Below are 6,722 nucleotides of genomic sequence, written 5' to 3' on the forward strand. Positions count from 1 at the left end.
GACAAAGGAAAGCGTGCTATTTGTGAAAGGAAAGTATTGCAAAGAAAAAGTTACATATGGGAAGTAGAGTTTCATGGTGAGAAACATAAAATAGGTGGTATTTAGGGTTCATGAAGTCTATGGAAGGTAATAATATCTAAGAAGACTTGAATGGTAGGAAGATGCCAGGTTGTAAAGATCTTTAAATATCAAACAGATGAGTTCTATATTTAATTATAGAGATAATGAGAAACCACTGGAGTTTATTGAACAGAAGGTATGATGGGATCAGACTTTAGCCAAATTACTTTGACAGCTGTGTAGATGGTGGCTTGAAGTAGGAAGAAACACCTCCACCTCCAGTCACACTCTTCAGTCCATCTGTGGTACCTATCCCCTATCTTTCACTATCATTTTCCTACCTACTCTGAAAAGTTCAACTGATAAGTCAGCTTCTTTCAAAACACTTCTCTTATTCCTCAGTTGATAATGACCTTTTTCCTAGACACTGACATCAAATTTTGGATTGTAACTTTTTTAATGTACTTGGTTTGTTGTGTATGTTTGTTTGCTTTGGTAGAAAAATACATAACATTGTCACTAAGTAAAGGTAAACAAGCAAAGACAGATTTGTACTAAATGGAAGATGGCAGCAAGATCTTTGGAAATCAAAGAGGTGATGGTAGTTTTAGTCTTGACCTAATGTTAGCCACTTGGGAATGTGGGTTGTTTCTGAGCACAAATGGCAGAAGATTTTTTTTTCCTTTTTTGTTGGGGGGATTTCAGACCACTACACATGGAGACAACTTCCTTCACCATTCAATCAGGAGATATACAGGTTGGGCTTTGGTTAGATTCTCACTGAGGAATATGCATTTAAAGGAAAGGATGACTTCCCTGAAGACAGATATCTTCTAAGTTCCTGAACACCATTTTAAACAACTGGTTTAATGAGATGATTTCACACACACTCTACATGAAGTTTATAAAGGTCACAATTCTGTGAAGTTCAAAATATTAAATTACAAATAGCAACGGTAATGGGTGGTAACCTCCCTATCTCATGCCCTCAGTAACCAGTGAGGGACTAGGTCATTCTGTTATTAAACAAGGCACTTTGTTTCTGTGTACAAAATAATTACTGTGACAAATAAAAATTGTACTGAAAACTAATGAACTAAAATTCCAATACTATTCTATGTGGGAGATGAGTCCTTCAATGCAAGAAGGAGAAGATAGCAGAAAGAGAGAAAAGTTTTGTTGCTGCAGCCCTGACATCACTCATACTGCTTTGTTTTCACTCTGGGTGGACTCAGGAAGGTCCAGTGTTTCTTCTTCTTTTCCCTTTGTGTTTGCTTAGAAAATTTTCCAAACTCTCCACATGTCTATCTCACCTTTTCTCAGTTTCTTGCCACTCTTTCTGCTTTTTCTTGTGCTTCAATCTCTCTGCTTTTTGTTGCTTTCTTTCATGCATTTCTTTAACTTCTCTCTTTCTTCTATATCTCCAATTCAGCAAAAAAAGCTTTATTGTCTATGTTACATGTGAAATTTAACAAAAAAGTAAACTAAGGCACATTTCTCTGAGCAAGATATCATTTTATTAATAAAAGTATGCAACCTGCCAATAAAAAGATCAGTGGCTTTGCCTCTGGCCAAAGACCCCAAGAAAAAGGATAGGTCCCCCTATAAAGTTATTTGGAAGTAGAGAACAAAAAATATTACAGGGGAGGTGACATGATGGGATTGAAATCAACACGATTGGTTATAGAATTGAGGAACAATATGATTAATTGGTAATGAGAGGCTAGCAACAATCCTCTTCTATCTGCCCTGTGTCTGAGAAATGCTCATTGTTTGAGTCCACCTGCAAGGATATGATAATGGCTCAGACTCTTTGGAAAGCAAACCAGACATCCTTGAAGCATAGTTTGTGTAAAGATACTAGACTCAACTCCCTTCTGTTCACATGCATCCTCCAAGGTTTAAGTCAAATTCCTTGAGGCAAGAATATACCAATGATTGGCAGGAAAGGAGTTTCTATACTTAATCCATTACAGGCCAGGTGAATTCCGAACTAAGCTCAGAGACAGAGAACTATGGTTTAAGTGGTTATAAAACAAAAGCAATTACAAGACAAAATCAATTAATTGTAAATAGGAGCAAAAAATAAATTATACAGAATGATTCTGATCTTTGTTTACTTTTTCTTGTTTTTCAATTTCTTATCTTTGTCACTTTCTTTTTTTCCTTCTTTTTTATTTTTATAGTATGGTATTTTTTCCCAATTACATGTCAAGACAATTTTTAGCATTCATTGTTAAAAGATTTTGAAATCCAAAATTTTCTCCCTCCTTCCCTTCCCCTCTTCCAAAAATGGTAGGCAATTTGATATAGGCTATGCACGTGTTATCACATAAAACATGTTTCCATATCAGTCACAGTTGTGAGAGAAGAAACAAATCAAAAGAAAAAAACACAAAAAGGAATAAAGTAAGCGAAAAAATATACTTCTATCTGCATATAGAGTCCATCAATTCTTTATCTGGATGTGGATATCATTTTCTTTCATTAGTCCTTTGTACTTGTGTTGTATCATTCTGTTATTGAGAAGAGCTGAGTCATTCATTCTTGATTATCATATAATGTTGCTGATATGGTGTACAATGTTTTCCTGATTCTGCTCATCTCACTTTGCATCAGTTTGTACAAGTCTTTCCAGGTTTTTCTAAAACTGTCTGTGCATCCTAAAATATTCCATTACATTCATACATTACAGATCATTCAGCCATTCCCCAATTTTTAGGCATCATCTCAATTTCCAATATTTTGCTACCATGAAAAGGGCTGCTATAAATATTTTTGCACTAGGAGGTCCTTTTCCTTTTTTTATGACCTCTTTGGAATACAGACTTAGGAGTGGTAGTACTGGATCAAAGAGTATATACAGTTTTATAGCCCTTTGGGCATAGTTCCAAATTGCTCTCAAGAATAATTAGATTAGTTCACAACTCTGCCAACAATGCATTAATGTCCCAGTATTCCCACATCCTCTCCAATATTTATTATTTTCCTTTTTTATCATATTAGCCAATCTGATAGTTGTGAGATGGTATGTTATAGTTGTTTTAATTTGCATTTCTCTAATCAGTAGTGATTTAGAGCTCTTCTTCATACACCTATAGATAGGTTTTAATTTCTTCATGTGGAAACTTCCTGTCCATATCCTTTGAACATTTAGCAATTGGGGAATGGCTTGTACTCTTATAAATTTGACTCAGTTCTATACATATTTGAGAAATGAGGTCTTTATCACAGAATTTATATAGAGATTGTTTCCCAGCTTTCTGCTTTGCTTCTAATCTTTGTTGCATTGATTTTGTTTGTACAAAAGCTTTTTAACTTAATATCATCAAAATTATCTATTTTACAAGTAGTAATATTCTCTATCTCTTATTGGGTCATAAATTCTTCCACTCTCCATAGCTCTGACTGGCTAGCTATTCCTTGCTTTTCTAATTTGCTTAAGGTGTTACCCTTTATGTCTAAAACATGTACCCATTTTGACCTTATCTCGATATAGGGTGAGAGATGAAGGTCTATACCTAGTTAGTGTACTATTGTTTTCCAGTTATCCCAGCAGTTTTTATTAAATAGTGACTTCTTCCAAAGACTGGGGTCTTTGGGCTTATCAAACATTAGGTTATTGTGATATTACTAGGTATCATCAACTGCTGTGTCTTGTATACCTAATTTATTCCATTGATGCATCCTTTACCTCCTCACCCATGTTTTTCTTCTGTCTACCCCCTCCCCCAATATGCCCTTATTTCTTTCAATCCTCCCTCCCTTTATTAAATCTCCTCCCCTCCTACTTCCCTGTTGAGTAAGATAGATTTCTATATTCATCTATTTGTGTTCATTATTCCCCTATTTGGGACAATACTACTGAGAATAATGTTCAAAGGATGCCCATTGCCCAACCTCTCATCTTCCCCTCCATTGTAATAGGTCTTTTGTGCCTCTTCATGTGAAATAATTTACTACCTCTCCCTTCTTTCTGAACCCAGTGTACTTCTCTTTCTCATCCCTTAATAATTTTTGTGTCATTCCCTCAAATTCACCTTATATATGTACCCTATATCTATATATATTCCTTCTATTTGTATTACTAGTGATTTTTTAAAAGAAATATGAGTATCATCTTACCATGTAGGGATGTAAACAGTTTAGCTCTATTGATTTCACTATGTTTTATTTCCCCCCTTTTTTTTGGCAATTGGGGTTAAGTGACTTGCCCAGGGTCACACAGCTAGTGAGTGTCAAGTGTTTGGTCTGAGGCCAGATTTGAACTCAAGTCCTCATGACTTCAGGGCCAGTGCTCTATCCACTGTGCCACCTAGCTGCCCCTTTAGTTTCCTTTTTCACCTGTTTATACTTGTCTTGGGTTTTGATATTGGAGGTCAAATTTTTGGTTTGATTCTGGCCTTCTCCTTATGAAAGCTTGAAATCCTTCTACTTCATTAAATAGCCATTTTCCCATTAACTAATTATACTTTTTTTTTGCCAGGTAAGTGATTGTAGTCCTAGTTCCTTGGATTTCTGGAACAACATGTTCCATGACCTCTGATCTTTTAATGTTGCACTGCTAAGTCCTGTGTAATCCTGATTGTGGTTCTTTTCCTTGACCTAATAGTCCTGAAATTTGGTTATAATGTTCCCTGAAGTTTTTATTTTGGTATCTCTTTCCAGAGGTGATCAGTGTATTCTTTTATTGGCTATTTTGCCCTCTGCTTCCAGGATATCAGGGCAGTTTTCCTTGATAATTTCTTGAAAAATGCTGTCCAGATCCTCCTTTTAATTATAGATTTCAAGTAGTCCAATGATTCTGATATTGTCTCTCTTGGTTCCATTCCCCAGGTCAGTTGTTTTTCCCATTAGGCATTTTACATTTTCTCCTATTTTAAAATTATTTTGAATTTGTTTAATTATTGTTGTCTTATAGAGTTATTAGCTCCCCCTTGCCCAATTCCAACTTTCAAGGAATTGGTTTCCTCAATTAGGTTTTCTACTTTCTTTTCTATTTGGCCAAGTGTACTTTTTTTTTTTATGAGGCACTTGAGGTTAAGTGACTTGCCCAGAGTCACACAGCTAGTTAGTATTATGTGTCTGAGGCTGAATTTGAACTCGGGTCCTCTTGACTCCAGGGCCAGTGCTCTCTCCATTGTGCCACCTAGCTGCCCCTCTACTTTTACTTTTTAAAGAGTTGTTTACTTCAGTGGATTTTTGTAACTCCTTTTCCATTTGACTTATTCTACATTTTAAGCAGATGTTGTCTTTTTCCAAGTTGTTGACTTTTTTTTCATAATTCTCTTGCATTGCTCTCATTTCTTTTCCCCAATTTTTCTTCTACCTCTCTCATATGATTTTAATTTCTTTTTGAGCTTTTCATTGGATTTTTCTGGGTTTGAGACCACTTCCCATTTTTCTTTGGGGTGTTGCAAACAAGTGTTTTTGACATTATTGTCCTCTTCTGAGTTTGTGTCTTTATTTTCTCTGTCACAATAATGACTTTCTATGGTCAGATTATTTCTGTTGTTTTTTTCATTATCTTTTTTAGCCTTTTTCCTTTATTTTAAATTTGAGCTCCGCTCCTGGGTTGAAAGGGACACTGTTTCAGGCTTCTTGTGCCAATGGTTAAGGACCTTGCTGTTTAATTGGTGCTTCACTGATGTGGCTCAAAGACCCATGGGGACCTTTGCATCTGGTGCTGTGTTGAGGCAGTGGGAGAGGTGGTTGCCACTGTTGGAGGTCTTAGGGGTCTGGCAGTTTACCTGATACTGAACTGGGGTCTTAGTACTTGTGTCTGTTGTGTGCTGGGGCCAGTGAGGTGTTTCTGAATTTCCATAGGATATGCTGAAGCACATGGGGGTCTGGCCACTGGAGGTTGCCTGTTTACCCAGGGCTGTACCTTTCTTTAATGTATTTGTTTAATTTCAGTTTCCTCTTAATCTCTAATTCAGCAAAAAGTTTCATTGTTTGTAAACTGCCTGTTTGAACAATTTGGGGTATTCTTCCACATTTGCAGGTTTCCCCTCTTTCTTTTAGCTGCTTCTTTTGCTCTTTCACAGTGTGTTCCACATACGCTTTTCCTGCTTGAATCACATCCAGAGCCCCCTTCTTCAGCTCCTGATCTAGAAGCAATTTGCAGGCTTTGTCAGTAGTTTCAAAAACAAACCATCTGTGCTCTCTCTGTCATCTTAGTTCTTCTCAGGATGCACCAATATTGATAACTGCCTGAACTGTGTCTTGATTTCCTCATTGAGAGTCTATCTGAACCACCTCACATAGGCTCAGGTTAAAATAAGATGACCCAGGTAGGGTCAGTCTCTTGAATTTATTTTTAATGTTAAAATAGAATTTCATTTCTCTATTTGCTTCTCCTTGCTGTAGGTAGTCATAAACATCTCCTCAGTGAAGCCATGACCAGGGCTGAAAACTTCATATCCCCCTGAAACCAACATTTTCTCCAATCCAGGCACTACATTTCTAATGTTCTTGTGATGTAATATAATATAATGTAGCAATATATGATTGTTTCTTATTGTATATTAGTCTCTAAATTCCAAGAAGTCAGGAAACATGTCCTAGCTAAACTTGGTACTAACTGCACTTCCCAAGTGCCATAACAGTGCTCTTTATGAAGTAGGCACTTGAATATCTTTTGTCATTTTCATTTGCCATAC

General features: G+C 36.4%; 1 pseudogene; it reads right to left on the minus strand.

The window, feature by feature from the left end:
* Positions 1-1,256: 1,256 nt before the first annotated feature.
* On the minus strand, positions 1,257-6,500 carry LOC114037212 (annotated as a pseudogene).
* Positions 6,501-6,722: the final 222 nt, after the last annotated feature.

This window comes from Vombatus ursinus, unplaced genomic scaffold, assembly GCF_900497805.2.
Source record: "Vombatus ursinus unplaced genomic scaffold, bare-nosed wombat genome assembly UNPS02010284.1, whole genome shotgun sequence".
Taxonomy (NCBI): Eukaryota; Metazoa; Chordata; class Mammalia; order Diprotodontia; family Vombatidae; genus Vombatus; species Vombatus ursinus.